The sequence below is a fragment of the Chelonia mydas genome, chromosome 1 (assembly GCF_015237465.2).
Source record: "Chelonia mydas isolate rCheMyd1 chromosome 1, rCheMyd1.pri.v2, whole genome shotgun sequence".
In the NCBI taxonomy this organism is placed as follows: Eukaryota; Metazoa; Chordata; order Testudines; family Cheloniidae; genus Chelonia; species Chelonia mydas.
Genome location: NC_057849.1, coordinates 223,870,859 through 223,894,743, shown reverse-complemented (window position 1 = coordinate 223,894,743; position 23,885 = coordinate 223,870,859). Strand labels below are relative to the sequence as shown.

General features: G+C 37.7%; 1 protein-coding gene across 5 annotated transcripts in view; it reads left to right on the top strand.

Moving 5' to 3' along the window:
- ATXN10 (ataxin 10) overlaps positions 1–23,546 on the top strand; it is a 157,556-nt gene extending 134,010 nt beyond the window's left edge. For 4 of the 5 annotated variants that reach the window (XM_043536288.1, XM_043536251.1, XM_043536385.1 and 1 more), the window contains one exon: positions 15,452–15,587. The gene's annotated coding sequence lies outside the window, so the exon portion shown is untranslated. Of the gene's footprint in view, positions 1–15,451; positions 15,588–20,404 lie in introns of those variants that run through there. The other variant, XM_043536331.1, reaches the window with a different exon arrangement.
- The last annotated feature ends 339 nt before the right edge of the window (positions 23,547–23,885 follow it).

Sequence of the window (23,885 nt, the reverse complement as noted above, 5' to 3'; positions counted from 1 at the left end):
AGAGTCGGATTTTTTTTCCAGTGAATAGTAAATTCACACCAAAAAATGCTTTTTTGAGGGGCACCAAAACTATTTGCAATGTATAAATAAAGTTAGGCAGGTCATTTGAAAATGAAATTTTTTGACTTTTCATTTTAAAACATTTGGTTTGAAATTCAGCTACATTTATTTTTTAAAATAAATAGTGTAAAACACTCAAAAACGAAACACAAATTGAACTGAAAAAATCTATAGAGATTTATGTTTTAGGTTATATGGTCATGAAATTCCCTTGACACACGATTTGAAGCAGGCCTGATCTGTACTAATGGCAGCCATGTTTCATAAACCTAAGAGGAAAAACTTCACCAAATATTTTTTCCTCTGATGCTCGCTTCAAAATTTTTGCTTCACACTGATGGACATCACCTGGTTTCAAGACGGTGTTGAAAGTATTTTCAATCACTTCAGTTGTTTTCATTATTTGTGTGTCACAGCGCATTAGAAAATTCTAAATAACAGCAGAGAGAGGAAATATGCCACAAATGTTACTCAAAGACTCTAAATCAACTAAAGCACTTAAGCACATGTTTATGTCCCTTTGAAGTAAATAAGACTTAAGCACATGCTAAAAGATAAGCATGTGTTTAGGTACTTTACTGACTTGCACACTCTAAGGAAGAATATTTTAAAGATCTAAAAAAGAGAGCTTTTTGTCCTGAACGTAGGTCAGCTTCCTTTGCCCCCTGCTGGAGGCTTATGAATAGTAAGTTACAGGTTATATGAACACATCTCAGGTATACGTTAACTCGTCCATTAGATCTGGTGCCAAAAGTTTACCGGCTAGGAGAGTAATAATACTAAAGAAGTGGTAGCATCCTCTCCTAGCGAACTATATATTTAACACACCAAAGGTGTAAAAATGTACAGATGGAAAGATGTATAAAATCAGTCTTGTACAGTTCTACTTAGGAATATAAAATATGCTTGTTTTCATTATCACTCATCATAGAAAATGAAGTATGGGTTGAGTGGATTTTGTGCCTGGATTGGTAGATTTTCATGCCAGCCTTTGAAAAGCTACTGAAGTATACATGTTTCTGTATTTATACACACGCGACACAGGCTCAGACACACACAAATTGATCAAGAGTGTGACTTTTCTCATCTAAAACCAAAAGATTTATAGCTACTCATAAATTATGGGTTTCTATTAAACATGTAAGTCATAATTTTAAAAACATTGGCAGCCTTAGCAGCAAAAACGAATGTCAGATATATGGTTTTAAGCTAGTATTACAGATTTGAGTGTAGGAAAAAGTAAAACAAACTAGAGGTTATGGCTTAATTTTTTAAAGTTTTGTAAGCTTTGGCATGGGACATTGTTACAAAAATAGCCTGATATCCCTAAATGTTTACTGTAGCCCAGTAGCTCTACAATACTTGACTGGACAAAAATTCCATATTAAAATTGGTCATTTAATTATTTTTATTCTTTGTAATGCTGCTAGATGATTGAACCTTGTGCTTTTCACTCGCATAAAGAGAGAGAACATGAGAATACATATTAAATGGATTAAAAACTGGTTAACTGATAGATATCAAAAAGTAATTGCACATCAGGAATCCTTACTCAGTGGCCAGGTTTCTAGTGGGATCCTGCAGGAATCTGTTGTCAGCCCAATGCTATTCAATGTGTTTTTTCTAAGATCTGGATCTCACCTTAGTCAAAGTATATGCTCCCAGTCAAGGGCAACCACCCTTTTTGATCAGTTTTTTTAGGGATTTACGAAGTTTTAGGGAAGGGCACATTATTCATAGGGGTGGATTTTAACGAGATGCTTAATCCTACTTTAGATTGATTAAATGTACACACAGGGGATTTGGGAGGAGCAAGTGCAAATTTGTTCTGGTGGATGTCTGGCAGAAGATGAATCTAGATGTCCGGCACTATACATATTGTTCTGCTACTCATGGATCTTATTCCAGGATTGATAGGATTTTTGTTTATAGAAATTTATTTTTTGTTAATCTGGGAGTTATAATTTGGTCTGATCATGCCCCCGCATATATTACATGAGAAGTTTGAGACTCAGTGGAAAAACAAAGGGCTTGGCAGTTGAAGAGACAACTCTCCCCTCTCCCCCACACCCTTAGAATTAAAGAACTGGAAGAAGATTTTCAGAAATATATAGAAGGAAATAAGGAAGGCATCAATAAAAATGTTCTTTGCAATGCTGGAAAGGTGGTAAGGAGGGGAATCTTTATAAAGAAAGCATCATACCTGAAAAAGATGAGCACTCCTGAAGAAGAGAGTTTGGCTAAAGAACTTTGTTTTGGAAGATAGTTATAAATCTACAGGACCTGAAAGCGTGTATAAGAAAATAAATGAGATTAACCTGTTACAAACAGGAAAGGCTGAGCAAACACTTATATTATGAAAAGGGCAATAAAACTGGTAGGCTTTTAGCTAGAAAGTTAAAAATAAGCAAGATAAATCAACCATCTGTATGATTAGACATGAAGAGGGAGATTTAGTAACTGGTATCAAACAGATTTCTGAAACCTTGCTTTTTCCATACTTTGTATGCTTCAGAACATCCAAATCCTGAACTTGTAAGTCGATATCTGAGACTGCGGCTCTTGATAGGCAGATTGCTGCAAATGAATTTGAAGTTATAATTCTTAAGTATTTAAAATCAAATAAAGCTCCAGGTGCTGATGGGTTTTCTGTGAAGTATTATAGAGCAATAAAGCAAGTTCTGGTCCCTATTTTAACTGAATTGTTTATACTGGAGGGGAAAGAGATTCCAGATTCATGGAAGAAGGTAAAAATTAGGGTCATTCTTATAGAAAGAAAAGATCTTAGCAATTGCACATCATACAGACCTATTTCTTTAATTAGTGTGGATGCTAAAATTTATGCTGAGGTGCTAGCCACCAGATTGAGTGTAATTTTGCCCAAATATGTTCCCCATGACCAGTCTGGATTCATTGCTGGCAGGCATCTATTTGATAATATCAGAACAACTCTGAATTTAATCTATGATGTTAATTTTAGCAATTTTTCCCATCTGCTGTTTTCTTTTGATTCTGAGAGACCCTTCAACTGACTGGAGTAGAAATATCTCAGTCAGATTGGAAATCAGTTGTCCAGGGGCACGTTGGCCCTATATACACATCCTTGAGCATCAGTTGTGGTTAATGGTCATCAAGCCTCTTTTTTTTTTTTAATTTGTCTAGGAGTATGAGACAGGATTGCCTGTTGTTCTCGCACCTCCCCCCCCCGCCCATTATTTGCTTTGGCAGTGGAGCCATTTGCAATAAATGTGAGAACTTGTCCATTGGTAAAAGCATCAAAACACTTTCTGGATTAGAACACAAAATAGTTTTATATGCTGACAATGAATTGTTATTTTTCAGGATCTAGAAGCTTCCTTAAACATAATAGAACAATTGACTTTGGAATATAGGCCTATGTCAGGCTTTAAAATAAACAAAGGTCAATCTGAAATTTTAGGAATTAATATTCCTGAAGTTTCAGAGTAACAGCCGTGTTAGTCTGTATTCCGCAAAAAGAAAAGGAGTACTTGTGGCACCTTAGAGACTAACCAATTTATTTGAGCATGAGCTTTCGTGAGAAGTGATCAAAATAAACTCTTGTCAACTACCTACATTTAAATGGGTAAAGGAATCTTTAAAATATTTATGAATAAATGGTTTCCAGATGCGTGGGTGGGGGAGGAGTCACTGTACAGGCAGCTGCTTCCCCTATCCGCCCAACCCAGAACCCCTTGCATCCAACCTGACCTCCCACCCCACTGAGCCTTATTCCCCCCACATACCCAGACCCACTCCCATGAAATCCTTCCCTCCCCCTGCGATGCAGACTTTCCTGCAGCTATGGGGAAGTTTTGTGGGGTTAATCTGACTGAGCCCTGGCAGCTCTGTGCAGGGAAGGGGGAGGGGGAACTCCATCTCTGTCCTCCTCCCCCACCCCTCCTGCCCAGCTGGGACTAATGTCTCTGGGCACCCTGGGGCATCCCCAGACCCCTCTCCCCCAGCTGCCCAAACCGAGTGTCTGAGCTGCTGGGAGGAATGAGTGAGCACAGAAACCATTTTCTGCAAGGAAGCAGAGAGAATCTGTGGGGAGGGGAGGCATTTTTCTTCTGCACGTCAGTGGCACAGATTTTCCCTAGGAGTAAAATAAGACACACATTTTTAACAGTGAGAGTAATTAACCACTGGAACAAGTTATCTAGTGACGTAGTGAATTCTCCATAATTTGAAGTCTTTATATCAAGATTGGACGTCTTTCTAAAAGATAGCCAATAACTCATAGGAAGATTTGATGCAGGAATTACTGAGTGAGCATCTATAGCCTGGGTTATGCTGGCGGTCAGATTGGAATAATCGTAATGATCCCTTCTGGTCTTCAGATCTACCAATTTATGATAAATCCCTCCCTTGAAGAACTTGCATTTTAATTTAGACATACGTAATAACAAAAATAGGACCCAAATTAGAAGCCATATATCTTGGAGAGGAGCTCTACATTGGAATGTCAGAGGAAGAAATGGGTCAGAAGGTGGAGATCATTTGCTACATGGGATTAGGAAAGGTTCTAAGCATAGGGTAACATGAAAAAGCTGTAAATTCAATAGTAAGAGAAAGAGACCAAGTGAATTAAGGGGTGAATTAGGGATAGGAGTGTAGGAAGAAATGTGTAGAGTTATGGGAAGTAGAAAAATATTTAAGCTCATCTCTTTTCTGTTACTGAAATGATTAAAATTATTGAAACTGTTGTAGGAACAGTGAAATAGGTCTGCTATAAATCAGGCAGAGCTGACATTTTTCATTTATAAACTATTAATGGTACTGTTTAAAATCTTGGTCAGTATGAACTGTGTTCTTCTAAAAATTGGCATACAGGATGAACAGCCCAGACTAACTTTGTTTTATCAGTAAATGTTTTGTGGGCACAAGTTTGTAAATGGGGTCCATTCAAAGGGCTGTATGCTTGTCACCCCTTTTCCAGTCCTGTAGAGATCAGAATGCTAGGGATAAGTGCCTGCTGCAGAAGCCCTGTAGATCACAGGAAGCTTTGCTGCCAAGCAGTAGGGAGATTGCATAAAATAGCTAGTTCGGAGAGGGATGGCCCTAACCTCCTGCTAAGCTCTCAGAATAGTTTAGAGTTGGGAGAGGTCTTGGTTCCCTGCCTGTTGCACAGGGTTAAAAACCCCACCTCTGGTAGTACGATCAGGGACGAATCCCTGTCAGAATCCCCTGAAATGTCCCTGCCTTTAGGCCCTCAGGAATTTTCCTGCAGGAACCAGGGATCAAGCTCTGGGTAACCATTCTGCTGCAGAAATTCCCCTGCAGTTCATACTGGAAGTGCATATTAGTATAGTGGTTGCTTCTCCCCCCTCACCCCCATCCTACATCACATTGGCTCTTAAACCAGTCTGTTCCACTGTAGATGGGAGATACTTTTGCCAACCTAAATATTGGTATTTTCAGTTCTAATAGTTGTAGAATCAATTATCAAGTGTCTCTGCAGGTAAGTAAAGCAACTGCTGGGGCTTATTACGATTTTTTCCTGGATAAGGACTAAGTAACGTTCCTCCTCTTTGAACTGTGTGTGTGAGTAATAGGTTTTCTGTAATTTTATAATCTGGCTGTGTCTCTTCTCTGTATTGAATTTGTTTATATTGTATGGTTTTTATCACTCCCAGTTAGGTTTTAATACATGTCAATTTTGTATGCAGATTACAGGGAGCAGAGATTGAATGGTTTTGGTATGTGTACTTACAGTACTAGGTTATAAATAGTAACGCTAGTTGAAATTTTTTGACCTTCCTTATTTATTTCAAAGTTTTTTACAATTATGCCTGATGAGAGTTCAAAGTGCATTACAAGAATTTAAGATACAACACTTAAAATCTAATTGATAGACATGTACATGAACATAGATATGTATAGCACTCAAGTATGTGTGCAACCAGCATGTTGGAGCTGGAAACGTTTTTCACAGCAGTACCTGTTGGAGCGGCAACCATGTTCTGTGTGTCTCTCCTCATGGCCCCCCTTAAGACTATATAAGGACAGCAACATCCTGACCCCCCTCGGTTCCTTCATACCACTTGCACCACTCCGTGTGGTTTTCCTTACTTTTTTTTCTGTTTAGTTAACTATTAGGTTAATTAATTTTGTAAGTAGTTAGTACCCTTTTGGTTTTCTTCATTGTTTTCAGTTTTTATTCTAGGTTATTTGCTACTGTAATTAGTAGGTGTTGCTGAGCATCTGGACATGCAGTGTTCTCTGAGCTTCAAGCAATGCCCTTTGTGTGGGAACTCTATTCCTTACAGAGATCCACACACATTGGTTGCTGTCTCGGTGAAGGACAAGTCAAGGAGAGGTGTAGCATCTGCCACTCCTTCAAGAAACATACTCAGGGTTCTAGGGATCTGTGCCTCGAGCAGAACTTCCTGGAACACACCATGGGGTCTACCTCTGCACTGGCACCAGATTGCTTTGTCTATGCACAGTCAACCACTACTATGATAGACTTCAAACAGGCTCTTGAACTTGGATTCCTTTTGAAGGAGAGATCAGTCTTCCTCTCCAGGGGTTCCATGCAAAAGGACCCGTAAGACTTATAGGAGCCACTTGAGCTCAGTGAGTGGCTTGTCTTCCACCTCAGAGAGTGGATTGGAGCAACACTTAGATTTATCAGGTACCCAAAGTAGAGCTGGACTATCAGCCCATGTCTGCCTGGCAATGAAGCAAGAAACTCTCGGTAACATACCATCAACTCTGGATCCGTCATGGCAGAGACTGTCAAATGTGGTACCAGTGGACACTGTTTCAGCGGTACCCATTTCAGTACCTACCACCACACAGGCACATGAGGAAGTGAAGGACCTGCTCTATCTATCTGTCTGTTGTTCACTGTTGATGTAGGAGTCAGTGGAGCTGCTGTTATCTCTGGCTTGTCCCGGGCCTTCAACTTCTTTGGCATCGGGGACAGAATATTGTCAACACCAGCATCAATATCAGTTAAAAGACAATCTAAGACTGCTTTGTCTATGCCATCTGGTGCTTGGGTGCTGAGACATTCTTCAAATTCAGCACTGACTGCATCCTCCGCTTTGCCTCTGGTACCAGGTCCTTCACTGACATGGGTGTTGAAGCCAGGCTATGCTCCTGCATAGCCTGCTTTGGAACTAGACTTAGCAGCTAGACCTTGTGTGAACTGAGACGTGGTACCACTGCAGTGCCACCACTTATTCTGACCTTACTTTCATTCCGCTGTAAGTTGGACAGCAGCCTTGCCTGGTTGGGTGCCTCCTGTGCTGACTGCTTATTCAGAGAACCCCTTTGGATACAAGTCAGACTCATCTCCATCCCTATCAAGGCAAGAAAAGTCCAGTAAATCAACCAGACCACCTCAAAAGGGATATCTCTGATCATAATGGATATCGGTCACTTAGTAAGGAAAGGCTAGCATGGACTGAAACATTATGGCCTCTGATGCCCTACTGGCTTATGGGGAACCCTTTAGAGGCCCCTAGATCCTCAGATCTTGATTTCTGTCCAGTTCCAGGAGAAAGTCCTGGAGCTGTCCACATCAGAGCCTCCTCTACTGGAAGAGCAACCAGAAGCTCTCCCTACTTAACAATCAGCCCAACAAGATTATTGGGCAAACAAGATCTATCTCAGGAGGCTATTTTGGCTTCGGTCAATTCATTCTCACCCTCCCCAGAGGACTCAAGAGCCCCAGGCTCATCATATCAGGAATTGCTTAGAAGAATGGTACAAAAGACCACAAGAAATGCCATCAGTTTTGGCCTCTAGCTGGCCTCATTCCTGGCTCATTGACTGATGCCTTTCTGTTGAAACAGGGACCAGGCCTACTGTATGTCTTTACTCAGATTCCACTGATCTTGAAAGTCATCCTCAAATTGAAGTAGGATTACACCAAGATTATTCTAATCGCCCCCAACTTGATCAAGACAATGCTTACATTCAGATCTTTGCAGCCTCTCAGTGGAACGTCCACAACCTATGTTTCCTCTTCCAGACCTGGTCTCATATGAGCACATCCTACATCCAGATCCCAACAGCCTGCAACCGATGGCTTCTCAAATCTAGATCAGGAAGAGATGAGCTGCCTGCAGCAGTCCAAGAGATTTTACTTAACACTAAGAAACAATCAATTAAATCCACCTATTTAGCAAAGACTCTGGTCTTCTGCTCGCGTGATTCAGCCTATGAGGGCAAGTATCCAGGACATTATGGAATACTTACCACATTTGAAGTCTTCTGGCTTTTTCTTAAGCTCCCTGAAGACTCACCTGGCAGCGATTTCTGCCATTCACTCACCTGGTCAGGGGAGAACAGTGTTTTACAATCCTATGGCTACTAGGTTTCTCAAGGGAATTTACTCACTTGTGTCCTCCTGTAAAAGCATCAGATCCTCTATGGGACCTTAACACAGTGTAAGCCGCTCTCATGAGATGCCTGTTTGAAACTTTCTCTACTTGCTTCTGGACACATTTGTCCTTGAAGATGGCCTTCCTTATTGCCATCACATCTACAAGGAAAGTAGGTGAGCTGCAAGCATTAACAGCGGGCCCACCATATTCTTGGTGGTTTTTTTTTTTTTTTTTTTTTTTTAAGGACAAGGTGTCTTTGAGACCTCACCCAAAGTTTTTAATTAAATTAGTGTTGGCCTTCCACCCTAAACAGACAATATACCTATCAGTGTTCTCTCCAAAACCTCTTGATGATCCAGAAGGAAAGTGTTTACATACTTTGGATGTAAGAAGGGGATTGGCCTTCTATGTAGACGGAGTTAGGTCATTTAGACAGTCCCGTCAACTTTTTGTTTCTTATGCCGCTAGGGTGAAGGTCCAAGCAGTCTTGGCCCAGATAACCTCTGGATGGATCACATTCTGTATTACCACTGCTTACAAAATGACTAATACACCTTCTCTCCAATGTCTCTCTGCCCGCTCAATAAGAGCTCAAGCAATGTCCATAACTTTTCTGAATGATGTACCTATCCTGGACATTTGCAGGGCTGCGACCTCGCACTCCATACATACATTCATTCATCATTATGCCATCGCAACAGCTTCAAGGGAGACTGCAAACTTTGGCCAGGTCATACTTCAGACACTGTTTAAAAAGACTCCAAGCCCCATTGTTTATGATGATACATGTGAATCGCCTGAGTGAAATACAAATCTATATCCACTTGAAGAAAGAACGGTTACTTACCTATCTTGTTACTGTTCTTCAAGATGTGGATGCAACCGTGTATTCCATGACCCACACTCTGTCCCCTCTGCATCAGACTCTGAGGCTATTCTCCAGTGCAAAGGAGCTGGGGGGGAGCACAAGGAGCCACAGGGCACATGCGCCACACTGACAGGTATTTCTGTGGAAAAGTTTTCTGGCTGCAGCATACTGGGTGCACACACACCTGAGTGGAATACATGTTTGCATCCTCATCTTGAAGAACAAGAGTTACAGTCCAGGTAAAAAACCATTCTTTCCAGGTTGCCACTAGCTCTCTTCTGTTAAACTCAGAATAGGTAATAAATTAATTTCCTCAGCTAATCACCACTTCTGTGGTATCTCTAAAAAACCAGTAGCCCAAACTCTTCAGGGCTAATATATAACTCTAGTATGGCACAATATTTGCATACTGAGCAGTTTTAATCTGTATGAGTTTTAATTCCTAAGAATATCTAATGTTGAGGATGTAATGTCAGTAATGTGTAGGATCAGAAACATATGTAACAACATGAGGGCTTTAAAAAAACAAATGGACAGTGTCATGCACATATGGCTAAAAATACACAAAATAATGGCAAACCAAAATAAATATACTGTATAAAGAAAAAAAAACATTGTATTGAACTGTTACCACCTTTACACGGTAGTTGGGGTTTTGTGAAACTGTTGTAATCTACTCATAGGAAGAATTAAATAACTTGTAGTTCTTTGTAAAAGAATTGGCTTACAGTGAAGGACTAAAAGTCTGAGTGTCTACTACATGTGGTCAATCACAGTCTGTTGATCCAAACTGTGACTAATTGTGCCAGTAGCTGACTAGAAAACCTCTATAGTGGCAAAAAGAATTATCTTTCAAGTGACTGTGATACAAAATGCTTGAAAGAACTAGAAGACTTATGGGGAAAAGTGTTTATTTCTTTTCTTTGTGGTCCAATCACTTCTGTAAACGGAAGCGAGTCTTTTAATGTGGCATTTTGTATTTTATTCTTGGCCATAGAACACCTAGAGACTTGGATTATGAGCTGCAACTTGGCAGAAACAGTTTAGTAAGTACTGTGCTTAAACTGTTCTAGTTTCTAGCCATATAGATCTGTTTCAAACAAGTTCTTTAAGAAGTTGAACTGCTTACAGTTTTTGTTCTTTATATTTTGATTTTCTTGGCGCTTCTTTTTATATTTTAAGTCAGTGGCTCTCGACCTTTCCGGACTACTGTACCCCTTCGAGGAGTCTGATTTGTCTTGAGTACCCCCAAGTTTCACCTCATTTAAAAACTACTGGCTTACAAAATCGGACATAAAAATACAAAAGTGTCACAGCACACTATTACTGAGCAGTTGCTTCCTTTCTCAATTTTAACATATAATTATAAAATAAATCAATTTGAATATAAACATTGTACTTACATTTCAGCTTATAGAATATAGAGCAATATAAAACAAGTCATTCTATGAAATTTTCAAAGTTTTATTGACTTTGCCAGTGCTTTTTATGTAGCCTTTTCTAAAAGTAGGCAAATATCTAGATGAGTTGATATACCACCTGTAAAGACCTCTGTGTACCCCAAGGGGTACAGGGTACATGTACCCCTGCTTGAGAACCACTGTGTTAAGTCATGAAGGGAATTGAAAACATTTTGGATTATAAATCTTTAAATGTTTTATGTAGTTTCCTGATCAGGCATTTCTGTGTCTGTTCATACTGTGTAGTTCATATTACTTAAATTATATAGCTGCTTCCAATTTCAGTGATATAATGGAATTAATATACAAAAGATGACACATCCAAACACATTGAAATAATTCATCAGAAAGGTGGTGAATGCATTTGTTTCCATGCCACACTGCTACTAATAACAAGAATTTAACAATATACCCTAGCAGAAGTTTAGTGGGTAAAATAAAAACACAGGGTAAAATTTTGTCCCGCTCCTGAGTCAATGGCAAAAATCCCCTTGAATTCAGTAGGGTCAAGATTTCACCCACATTTATCATATTAATTCAAAATAGCACAAATCTCATGGCACAGTGCAAGCTCATCTTTTTTCCCAGGTAGTTGGAATTGTGGGTTGGCAAATTATTCAAGGGTGATTTGCAGTGGGTTAACTTAAACAGCTACTTAAACTGCTGTATTTAGGATGAATGTATTGGCTATGTTGAGGAAGTCTAGAGCATTTGTATAAATCAAAATAAATATTGGGGTCTGTGAATTAAATAGCGTCAGTTCAGAGAAGTTATATAAATATGTGCAAACTAGATATATCTTGATTATACCTTGTATATTTTAATTTGCTAAGAAGTGAAATTCTCACAAAAGGAACAAGGATTTACTCTTTCCATTTCTCCCTTCTTTATATAGAAGCTCCAGTGTGATAAAGATACTGTAATCTTCAGTTTCTCGCCTAACATTCATTAATTTGACACTTCAAAATGTACTGTTGAAAAGTCTAGACAACCCTGCCAAATCAGATCTACCATGCTTGCTGCATTTTTTCTTTTATGTCATTTCACAACAAACAGGCTCATGCTCTTATTTGTAGTAACTATGGAAACCTCAGAAGCTCTCTTTCTAAAGCTGAGTATACAATAAAGTGCTTAAAGTGTTGGAAGGATTAGAGACTTTAGAATATGTTTAATTTTCTCTCTATCTTTGGAGAGGAACAAGAGGGTAATGTGCATATTAGCTGAGGACTCACTTTAATCTCTGCTGACACTTAAGTCTGTCTAGGTTTGCACACAGCCATCCAGGGGTCTCTTTCTCAGCATGCTAACAAAGAGAGTTATCCATATTCATGACTCTGAATTGTACAATGGAAAACCTGTGTATGGAAAGGAGAAAGTTATGCGCAAGTGAAAATATTATTGAAATCATTTTGCAGCTTTAAGTACAGTGGTCGCTAATGGCAAATCGTGTGATGATAATAGGTTTCATCAGATAATTTTTAGTGAAGATGTACTAGAAATTACATTGTCATGAATTAATTTGACATGGGGGCAATAGGAATAGATCATTTGCTCTAGAGTTAGCACACATTTTCAGGAAGTCTGATAAGGAATTAATCTTATTACCATCTTCATGTCCTGTAATGGCAATGCAAAGATTAATACAAATTTTAATTGTTTAAAAATACAGTAAATCTCATCTTTTAAAACAAAACAAACTAGAGTTTGGGTCAGAAACATTACTACTTAAAGAATTCACCACATTTCTCAACGGATCTGCTCCCTATGAATGATCTACTCAGTCATATCTCTGATGGAACACAGTGGGTGAAATTCTGCTGCTATGCCATTGGCAGAGACAATGTGAGTGATGTCCTGCTTCACACTGGGGGATCATCATGTTACCCTCTGGTTCTCCTTCTGGCCCTCGATAATGCCCTGAAATAGGGTAGGGAAGTACTGCTGGACTGTGATCCTGATTCTCCCCCTCATCCACAGCATTCGTTAGTTTGCATGCGTCACCAATCGATTTTGTCCACTCTTGTCATTAGTGCTGATGACAGAGATTCTCCTTCACATTTGGTTTTGTTTCCTTGGTATTTGGTAAACTTCTTCTATATACTCATCTAACTGCAAAATTTGGTAATTCACAGTGAGAGATGACCAGTTAATGTAGCTTTATATAACTATCATAGTTTGTACATTCATTTAACTGCAATAATGACATGCTCACAAGAGAGGAACAGTGGATATTCTTCATTATTGAATTCTCATTTCAAGACCTTTGTTCTCCTTTATGGTTCTTCGCCTACCTGCCCCTATGCTTCACCCCCAGTCTTGATTTCCCAATCTCTTTCTGGCCCCATACAAATCCATCCACTGGCCAGAAACTCAAAAATGAAAGAGGAAGGTGGTGGTAAGAATCTTCTTCTGACTCTTTTAGGGAAAGGCCCTAAAAACTGACATTTGTTGAACTTTTCAGTCTCTGTTCTCACAATGCATTAATGTAATAATAATAATAATAATACATTGTTGAAAGGTAAAGGGCAGTTTTATTGATGCAACACTAATTAAAATACGGGTATCAATCATTGCCGCTTGCCAAAAGATGAATAATTCTACAGCCTTGCTGGAGATTTCTCCTACTCCAATTTTAGGGATGCTATACACAGTCAATCATATGTGACAAATGAGCTACCACCTGATAAGTGTGTTTGTCTAGAATCATTTGATTTATGTGACTTCAGTCTAGCTGCCTCTTTAGTCTGCCCTATCTAGCTGGGTACACAGGTAGGGAGAAGAGCCCATGCTATTATTATTGTTAATCAAGTTTATTATGCTAGTGCCTAAAGACCAACCAGTAGTGGGCCCCATTGTGCTGGGCACCACCTTGTGAGTCCAGAGCCATCACTTGTTACCGGAAACCCTCTGACATCATGAATTACTCATAACCCCTTAGTTTAGATTAGAAACACAGTGCCTGTCCAGAATAGCTTACTCTAAGAATAAGGCAAGACACACCAATTGGGCACAAAAAACAGAGGAAACAAAGTAAACAATGAGAATTATAAGAAAATGCATGTTTGTATAGTGCCTAGCATACTGGGGCTGGATACTCTAGATCAGTGATACTCAGACTGAGGCTCGGAAGCCACAAGTGGCTCTTTGCAGGACATGATATTAAAACACACTGTGATTTAATTATTGACCAATCTAAGTTATTAACCAATCAGGATGCTTTTACTGTGTTGTTAATCAATTGTGGTTGATATAATGATACTTGGTCAGTCATTTTGCTATGAGAATAATATATATTATATAGTACACACTCTCTCTCTCATATAAAATATAGTAAATGAAACAATGAATTCACACTACTGTGACTCTTTTGGGTGATCGCTAATTTGGCTCCTGAACCACTGAGGTCTGAGTATCTCTGCCGTAGGTTCTATCACAACAGAAATAATTAATAATTCCTTTCATCTTACGTTTTTGGCTGGGGTTCCTACCCTCCCGAGGCCAGATAGTTCCTCTCCTACAGCCACAGGCAAATGCCAATAGAAACTCTGTTATGTCTCTGTACATAGACGTGGTCTAGCCCAAAAGACATCAAGGAGATGAGTAAATTATGTGTATCCTTCTATTATGCTCAAGGAGATGAGTAAATTATGTGCATGTGAAGGTACATGTTGCAAATAAGTAGTGCGCTACAGGCACATCTTGCTACATGTGAAGCTTGTATGAAATTATTCAGAATTGTTTGTCTCCCATATGGGTGTCTTGGAAAAGATACCATAACATAGCTTTTCAACTACAGAATTCGGACTAACATCTGACATTTCATAAAAATGAATATTTTAGTTCTCTTGGAAGATGCCAGATTGATATTGCTGGGAATTTAATTCCTCTGACATGCCTCGATCCTAGCCGGAAGGGACTCACTTAAGAGTCAAATGAGTTGTCACTTGTGCCTGTTCAAACATTAGCATCTCTGCAGGAACTACCTCGTGGTCCTCTGAGTGTCAGTGGGTTTTATGATAGAGACCCAAGCATTAGGAACTGAACTTATATAACTTCATCTAAAACATTGTGTTTCTTAAAAACAAGTCTCCTATGTTACTAACACCACCATTTATCATTTACCTGAACAATTTTAATACAAGTGTAATTGACTCTTTATTTATGTTTGTTTCCTTTTTTGAAAGTTTTCTCAATTTGTAAATGAAAATAGCCAATCAGCTTCACTGTTTCTTGTTTATAGTTAATTTCCTTTTTAGATTGTTTAGTGCACAATGCTGCAAAAACTGCAGTGGAATTTTTTTTAGCTTTGTGTTAGAAATGTTCCCAGGATTTTCAATTAGATTTGGCTTTTTTAAAATTGTTTTTACAGAATCTGTGTGTCAAGGGAAGAAGGGGGTGATCCAAGAGTGTCCCTTTTATTTATTTATTTATTTATTTATTTATTTATTTATTTTAGTCAGTTAATAGCTTTTTTTTTTTTTTTTAATTCAGGATAAAACTTGGTTGGCTTGACTGAAGTCAGTAAGACCTCATGAGCTATGTTACTCGTGTACAAGTGTTCGCAGGGTCAGGATCGTAATTTTGAAGAATCTTTCTCTACTAACTTGCATTTTAGAAATCTTGGGGGGAGGGGGTTTCATTCCACAAATAAAATGAGCATTCTGTTTTGTCTGTAAAATGAGAAATTCCTTAATTCTCTTCTATAGTTGTGAATCAGTGGGCAGTGTATGCCATCCGAAATCTCACTGAGCAAAACGAAAGAAACCAAGAGGTTATTGCACAGATGGAGCAGCAGGGACTGGCAGACAATTCCATCCTCAAGAACATGGGTTTGGAGATTGAGAAACGAGATGAGAAGCTAATATTGAAATCTGTTCGAAAGAACCCAACTTCATGAGCAGCCACATGTAAACTTTTTGAGGATTGTCACCAAGTAAAAAGAGGGATATTTCCCAAATAATACAAAATGAAGGCCCTGTTAGGATTTCCATTTTTTTTCCAGTTTAAGTTCCAACCTGCTGGAAGTATTATGACCTTTTCCAGAGAAATTATAAAACAATAATGGTCATTCACCACTGTGACACATGAACACCACAAATGCAAAAACCTTTTCAAAACTGGAGATTGGTGGTAATTTCATTAATTCTTTGTTTCGCTAGTGGAAAAGAGTCATGAAGTTAGGAAACTGATTAGTGGTTACTAATCTCATTTGTTATACCTGAAGAAAATAATTGTTAAAAAATCACTATGAGGTATCACTTCTATGATGTGTTAAAAGCAGCAGTGCTAAATCAGTTCTAACTAGCTAATTAGTAAATGTTGGTACTTAAAAAAATAAATCAGAATGTTTAAATATTTGTATTTATATAATATAATGACAGTGAGAGATTGGATGTACATAAATACTCTCTGAATTAAACACATGCAATGCTGCCTTCTGTGTATTTAAATTATTCATAAGTTATCTTTTCTATCTTGTTACTTTTAGTCTTTATGCTGAGTATGTTAAAAACAAAGTTGAAGCTGTTGTGGCAACAGATGCTGCATTCCTCTGCTTTGGGGCATGTCTGTATTTTGGAGACTTGGATGTTTATTTGAATTTTATTTGTTCCTTTGGATGGCAACTCAACTCACTCTCCTTTTATTTTGCACTTCTCATGGGTTTTCTGAACTCTGGCAGACGGCTGAAGAGGTAGTTTCTCACTGTGATTAATTCTAGCAGTTTCTTTTCACCCCTCCGCCTTTCCAAAACATTGACAAAACTCATTTCCAGTTAATTAATTCAAGAGAGGCTGAAGAATGGAAGGCCCTGCCTCTTCATTTTAGGTACCCTCCTATATTGTTGTTGGACCCAGCCACTGTGGAATGTGGCATGAATGAGATGGGTGGAAGAAAAAGTGCATGATTAACTCTTCTTGTTCTGAACTGTTGCTTTAGAAATTAAGGAACATGGCTCTTGATGCATAAAGCAGAACAAAAGTTATTACCTGATGGTAATTTTTTTAACTCTGTATATACTACTGCTATGAATGAATTCTGTCTCACAAAAGAGTCTGATTAAATTAAATTGCTCATGTTCAACTATCACTTCACTCATCACTTTATTTGGAATAATAAACTTTTGTCAGTATAAATGTATTAGAGTTTAAACAACCATATTCAAAGGGAAAATGAATGTAGTTTTTTAAACTCTAAGACATTTATATTTATGCTTATCTGCATCCTAAATTATTGGGGGAAGCTGAAATCCTTCCATTTAAACACATGATCTAGGCATTTATAGTGCTCACCTGACATGGCCATAGAGCTGACTGGATGACATTATTGTCCAGCACCCAGTAGTGCACTCATTCTAGGCAATGTTTGGCTTTAGGGTGGGGGCTATGAGCTGCAGCCCCTTTTAGTTCTTTAGCCATTTTATGTAGTAAAGTGTCTAAAAACACAAAGATGATCACATGCACGAAGGTAGGACTATCACTTCTGTAGTTTTAAAACGTCTCCTTTCTAATATAAACACCAAAGGGAGAAAAGGTTCTCTTTGATTTCAAAAGGCCAAATGTGTTGCCTAAACAAAAACAACAAAATAATAAATATCTTATTTGGGATTTTTAAATGATGTGGCAGAAAAGTGTATGACAGCACACTGGAAGAATTTTTTTGAATTGCTTCATCTGTTGCATTCCAGTTTATAAAGGCTATATAGGATTCAGTACCATCTCTAGTTTAATGGCACAGGGAATACTTTTGGTGTTCTTTGTGGAGTCTACACTGTCAGTTCCTTGACAACTCCCATAAAATTTACATGTCATTTTTAGGCTGCAGCTTACCTAGTAGTTAAATCATTATTTAAGATCAGCGGTATGTATTATCATTCATAGCACTGAAGTATGGCAACTCGGTTCTATCAAGCAGTTAAAGAAAAACTATTTCAATTTTTAGGTTCTTCTCAAAATAAAATAAATGTAGTAGTGTTTTTCTGTAAAAGTAAATGGATTTAATCTTTAGTTTTTTTATCTTGAACTTTAATGAAGGATTTGTCAAAGGCACTAGCACTTAAAAAATAAAATGGAAGTGTTTAAACTTATAATTCTAAAATCTCAGATTTTCAGATTTATTTTAACACATTTACAGAATTTACATTAGGTAATATAATGCAGTGATAAAAATGTAAGATGAACAAAAATGCATCCTGGACAGAAAATGAGCTTTCTGTGCAAACAAAAGTGCAAAGGATTTCTTTCTATTCTGGGTTATAAAGAGTTAAAATCTTGTCCACAGAGCAAATCCAGATAAATCTTTGGTTGTAGAATAAGCAGTGGGAGTTCCCTTTTCCTTTTAACCAGTTTGGAATAGACACTTTTCTTAACTCAATGGTTTGTATGCCCACCAATGGAATATACACAAACCCATAAGTATAAGCCAAATAATAACAAACACAAATAAATAAAAGGGTTTTTTGTGGCATTACATAATGGAGTAATAGTTGTGTTTTCTAAATGAGAAATGTAGGGCTTTCATAGTATAAAACATGCTGATTACTGTATTGAGTGGCTGGCTTTTGATTTTCCTGGATGGATTAATTCTCAGAACACAACAGCTTCCCTGTCCTCCTCCAATGGAGTTCCAGCCTCCAAGAGATTTGTTTTCTATGCTAGAGGATTAATACAGCATACGAATCAGTCATTTAAAAAAAACTTATTGAGTTTGTAGGGAGGCAAAGCAGTCAAATCAAGTCTTGTGACCATCTTATTGCTTTCAAGAACTTTCAAACAAGGCCTATTTATTAAAAATAAAGTGGGATTTTCATAGTAATGAGTGGATGGATTTTAACAGGGTTTTTTGCAACTTGAGAGAAGTAGATTTGAATGTTTTCCAATTTATTTCTGAATTGTATCCTGGATCATCTAATAATGTTGATGTGTTCTATATAATATGTACCTCATGAGTATTAAAAAAAATTTCAGATATTTAATGTAATGGCCACAACATTTATTCAATCATTTGTCATTTTTTTTCTTGATATATTTGTTTGACCTTCCAAATAAATTAATCTCACTGAGCTGATAAAGCAATTAAAACTGAATTTAGGTTCATTTGTGACAAAAACTGTTTTAAAGACTTGAAGTCCCTCTTCTGTATAGTTTTTCTTATGGTGACTTAGTTTGATAACGTCTTACAATATATTGTCATTGTAGTTTGACATCTCAAAATACATGAATACATATAAAACCTGTCATATAAGGCTGTAGAGAAGAACTAAACCGTATATATTTCCCTCTTTCTTAATTGTAAATGGCATTCTGAATATACAAATTATCTTTTTTCAAAGTTTCAGTAATTATCCATTATAGAGTACACCTCATGTTTGCATTAGAAAGCTCCAGTTATTAAAATAACTTGTATATTTGAGATTGAGATTGTCTCATGGGGTACAAGTGTCCGTGGTATCCGAGGCAAAAACCCTAATTTGCAGAGTCCCCACACTGCTGTCCAAGGTTCTGATACTGTCCACTGCTTTTAAAAATAAGAAATTTTGTAATTCTTTATAAGACTTAAAATATAGTGATTTCAGATTTTTATTTGGGCTTTCCCAGTATCCCTCAGTAGTTGATTCACAGTGTGACATGACTGCAGTTCAGTAAGAATACAAATAGTATCTTTTAATACAGACACAAAAGTAGAATCATTCTTAATCGCATATGAAAGATCTGTAGGCCATTGCGGCCAGCTCCCCTATAATTAATTACAAGAGAGTAATTATAGCAGGATATGGTCGGGATGGCTATATCTAAGGTTACCTGACACTTCCCATTATCAGACCCTGTTTTCCATTGTTTATAACTTTGCCAAACTTTAACCATTCAGGCTAAAATTTTCCATGCAAGGTGTCTGCCTTATGATGAATTTTTATTTATTTATTTTTTTTGGAAGTGTCTAATAAAATGGGTCAGCCATTTCCAAGAACAATTAGGGAAAATATTTTGCCCATGCTAAAATATATTCATGCAGTTGTTTTTTGTTTTTTTTTTCTGGGAAAAGGCCAAGTTATATAACCCTTTGGAAAATCTCAGTTCACACATGCTGGTTAGAGTTCAGCAGCTAAATTTTCTAAAGAGTCCATCTGGATTGGACATGCTCCCACCCAGAGCTGCAGGGGCAGAGCAGGACACTTCTTCCAATTACTGCTATACTGGCTTCTGCAGGCCACTAGGATCCGGGCCACAGGAACTAACAGCAGGGCGGCTGTCCATCCTGTGTTTTCAATGCTCCCTCTGCTGGTATTCCTGTAGTGTGGAAGAGACAGTCATTTGACTCTCATGCAGAGAGGACAAAACTGGACTTTGGAGTGGGAAGGCAGCAAAGGAAGAAGATTGGGATAAGGAACTTGGGAGGAGGCTGGGCTGGGAGACTCAGACTGGGAGACTCAGACTGGGAGCCAATCTTTCAAAGCACCTGCCCTTGTTTCGTATTTCTCCTTAAACCCAATTTGTTGCAAGATTCTGTCAGTCTTTCTTCTGATCCTTTCTTCACTGTCCCTTCCAGAAGTATTGTGTACTGTCTTGTGTATCTTAAGTTGTAAACTCTTAGGGCAGGGAACTTTTCTTAACCTGTTTGTAAATGGAACTGTGTTAAGTGATTTTTAATTACTCTCTTTACAGGCACCTGGAGAAACTGCTGTCCAAAGGCTTCCTGCCTGAATGGTGTCTACTACATAGACTAAGACAATTGCATTGTCACAGAGCAGGTTTCTTCTAAAACATGATTTTGAACATAATTGACTTTTTGTAGTTCTCTTAACTGCCTTGTGAAAAGCAAGGAAACACTTCCCCATCTGCTACTATAGATTTTCAGGAGTCTGTAACCTAGTCTCCTAGTTTAAGAGGCATATATAACTTGGAAAAGACACTTACTTTCTTTAGGTCAATTATAAAGTTATGTAATTTCATATTTGATGACCAAACTTACTTTTTCTTGACAGTTGAACTCACGAGACTGTTAAAATTCCTTCACATTTACATCGTGTCTTTCATCCAAATAAATCCTGAAGCACATTAAAAACTTTACTGAAATACATACATATGTTACAGATGCAGCATGGCAGCTCTATAGTTAAGGCGGTGCTGTATACGTTGATAAGGAATTAAAGCTCCCTGTTGGTATGTGTATATAGTGTATCCTTCTAAAATTTACTGCATGTAATCTTTAAGCAGGGAATGGATTTTCTGAGAATTTACAAGTAAATGTGTTAAGTTACAGTTGCTGTAAAATTGGTTCTTTAAAAAACTTCTTGTTCAATCACACTTTTTTTTTTTTTTTTTTTTTTTTTTGGTGGACTCCCACTAGCAAATAAATTCTTGACTTCTAGTGTTTGAAAATTGACGTCAGGGCTACAGCAAAATCCAAGTCATAGATTTAAGCCTGCACTTAAAACCATGCAAGCTGACTCCTGTACCCATGCTGAGCTTCATTGAAGACCAGATGGCTCCCTTCAGACACAGAGGTACCCCTGTGCAGGATCAAGACTTTAATGTGTTGCTTTTGATTTATTAGCTATGAGAAACAATTCTATCTGCCACAATGTTTACTGACTAATATTTCCAGTTAATATTATTTTAATTGAATGTATCATTAAATGGATACTCCAAAGGCTAAGATTTATTTTACAGTAATTGTTTCTTCCCCTCATCGTTGTGAAGAAAATCTTGAGAGTATGGTGCATAATCCAGTGCTGTCTTTGTTTCTGCAGACAGCCTGAAACATACTCTGAGTAGTATGAATTGCCCCAACCTCAATGGTGGTATCAACTGTGAAACCTAAAGATGGCAAACTAAATATCAGTATTGTTAATTAGCTGGTAATTTTAGCAGAGATCTCCTGCTAATGATACATAGATATCTTGATATTTACACTTACTACAGGAAATTAAAAAGATTTTGATGTATAAATAATGTAGTTTATCCTCCCCTATTTACAGCCCTTACTCCTTTGAGTACAGAGAATTTTCAAGTAAATCTGTTAATTAGTTGGAGTTATAAGCATATTGCAGTCACTCCTTTTTTCTTTAAACCCTGCCAATAAAAAAATTGACATTTGAGAGCTGAAAATAACTTACTTAAAATATACTACATGGGATCTTTTAGTTCTATTAATATAGAAATATTCTATTTGATAGTTTTAAAAGTCACTTCTATTTATTTTTTGAAATTTATTATACAATTGCTAATCAAATTTTACATGAAATCAATTTAGCATCAAGCATCACAGCATACATTCTAGTTTGTGTCCTTTACCTCTGACGGAATGGGTTGTACAGTTAACTTATGCAGAAATTGGAGAACAGACAGACATCTTCTTTCATACAAGAATTACATTATGACTGAAGCACTTACATGATCGTTGCTTTACTGATTGAACTATAAGCAAGGACCCGCCTCCACTAATTTGTTATGGCCTTTCCATACATTTTTGCAAATTTAATTAGGAACCAATGTTCTGTTTGGGGTGATGCCAAGTAAGGGTAATAGATGGGATGAGGAAACTCAATTTTCAATATTACCTATGGAATGGCTACAGCTCTTTCATGATATATATAATTATAGTATTGTAAGATCTGAGCTAAGTCTGCATTGCATTGCTATTTTCAGTTCTTTGATGTATGTAGTGAATCAGGTGGTGGGTTGGACCAAAACGCATCATCATGAACCAGTGGCTTAGGGCACTGAACCAAGAGTCAGAAAACATAGGGTCTATTTCCAGCTGTGCCACTGAATTGCTGTGTGACCCTGGGAAAGTCATTCCTCCTCTCCGTACATCAGTTTCCCTATCTGTTAAATAGGGATGATACCTCCTTCTATCTACCCCAAATTAAAAAACTTAGTAAGAGAATCAAAGAAACGCCATCATTGCTAAACAACAAAGTAAAAGAAGTGATTAGAGGCCATTAAAATTGGAAGTCAAATTCTACTGAGGAAAATAGAAAGGAGTGTAAACTTTGACAAGTCAATTGTAAAACTGTAATTAGGCAGGCCAAAAAAGATTTTGAAGAGCCACTAGCCAAAGACTCAAAAACTAACAGCAAAAAACATTTTAAGGTACAACAGAAGCCTGCCAAACAAAGTACTAAAGGAGCACTCAAGGAAGACAAGGCCATTGCAGAGAGGCTAAATGAATTCTTTGCAGTGGTATTCACTACAGAGGATGTGAGGGAGATTCCCACATTCTTTTTAGTTGACAAATGGGAACTGTCCCAGATTCAGGTGTCAGTAAAGGAGGTTTTGGAACAAACTGATAAATTAAACAGTACTAAGTCACTACGACCAGATGGTATTCATTTAAGAGTGCAGAAGAGATTCAAGTGTGAAATTGCAAAACTATTAACTGTGGTATATAAATCATTTAAATCAGCTTCTCTACCAGATGACTGGAGGCTAGCTAATGTGATCTTTTAAAAAGGCTCTAGAGGCAATCCTGGCTATTACAGGCTGGTAAACTTGAACTTCAGTACCAGGCAATTGGTTGAAACTATGGTATAGAACAGAATTGTCTCACACACACGAACACGATTTGTTGGGGAAGAATTGACATGGCTCTTTTAAAGGGAAATCATGCCTCACCAATTTATTAGAATGCTTTGAGAGGGTCAACAGATATGTGAACAAGGATGATCCAATGGATATAGCATACTTGGACTTTCAGAAAGCCTTTGACAAGGTCTCTCACCAAAAGCTGTGAAAGTAAGTAGTCCTGGGGTAAGAGGGAAGGTCTTCTCATGGATCAGTACCTGGTTAAAAGGCAGAAAACAACAGTTAGGAATAAATGGTAAGTTTTCAGAATGGAGAGGGGGTAAATAGTGGTGTCCCCCAGGGATTTGTATTGGGACCAGTGCTGTCCAACATATTCATAAATGATCTAGAAAAAAGGGTGAACAATGAACTGGTAAAGTTTGCAGATGATACAAAGCTACTCAATATAGTTAAGTTCAAAGGCGACTGTGTAGAATTACAAAGGGATCTCACAAAACTGGATGATGGGCAACAAAATGGCAGATAAAATTCAGATAAAATGTTGATAAATGCAAAGTCGTGCACGTTGGAAAACATAATCCCAACTAGACATACAAAATGATGGGGGTCTTGTCAT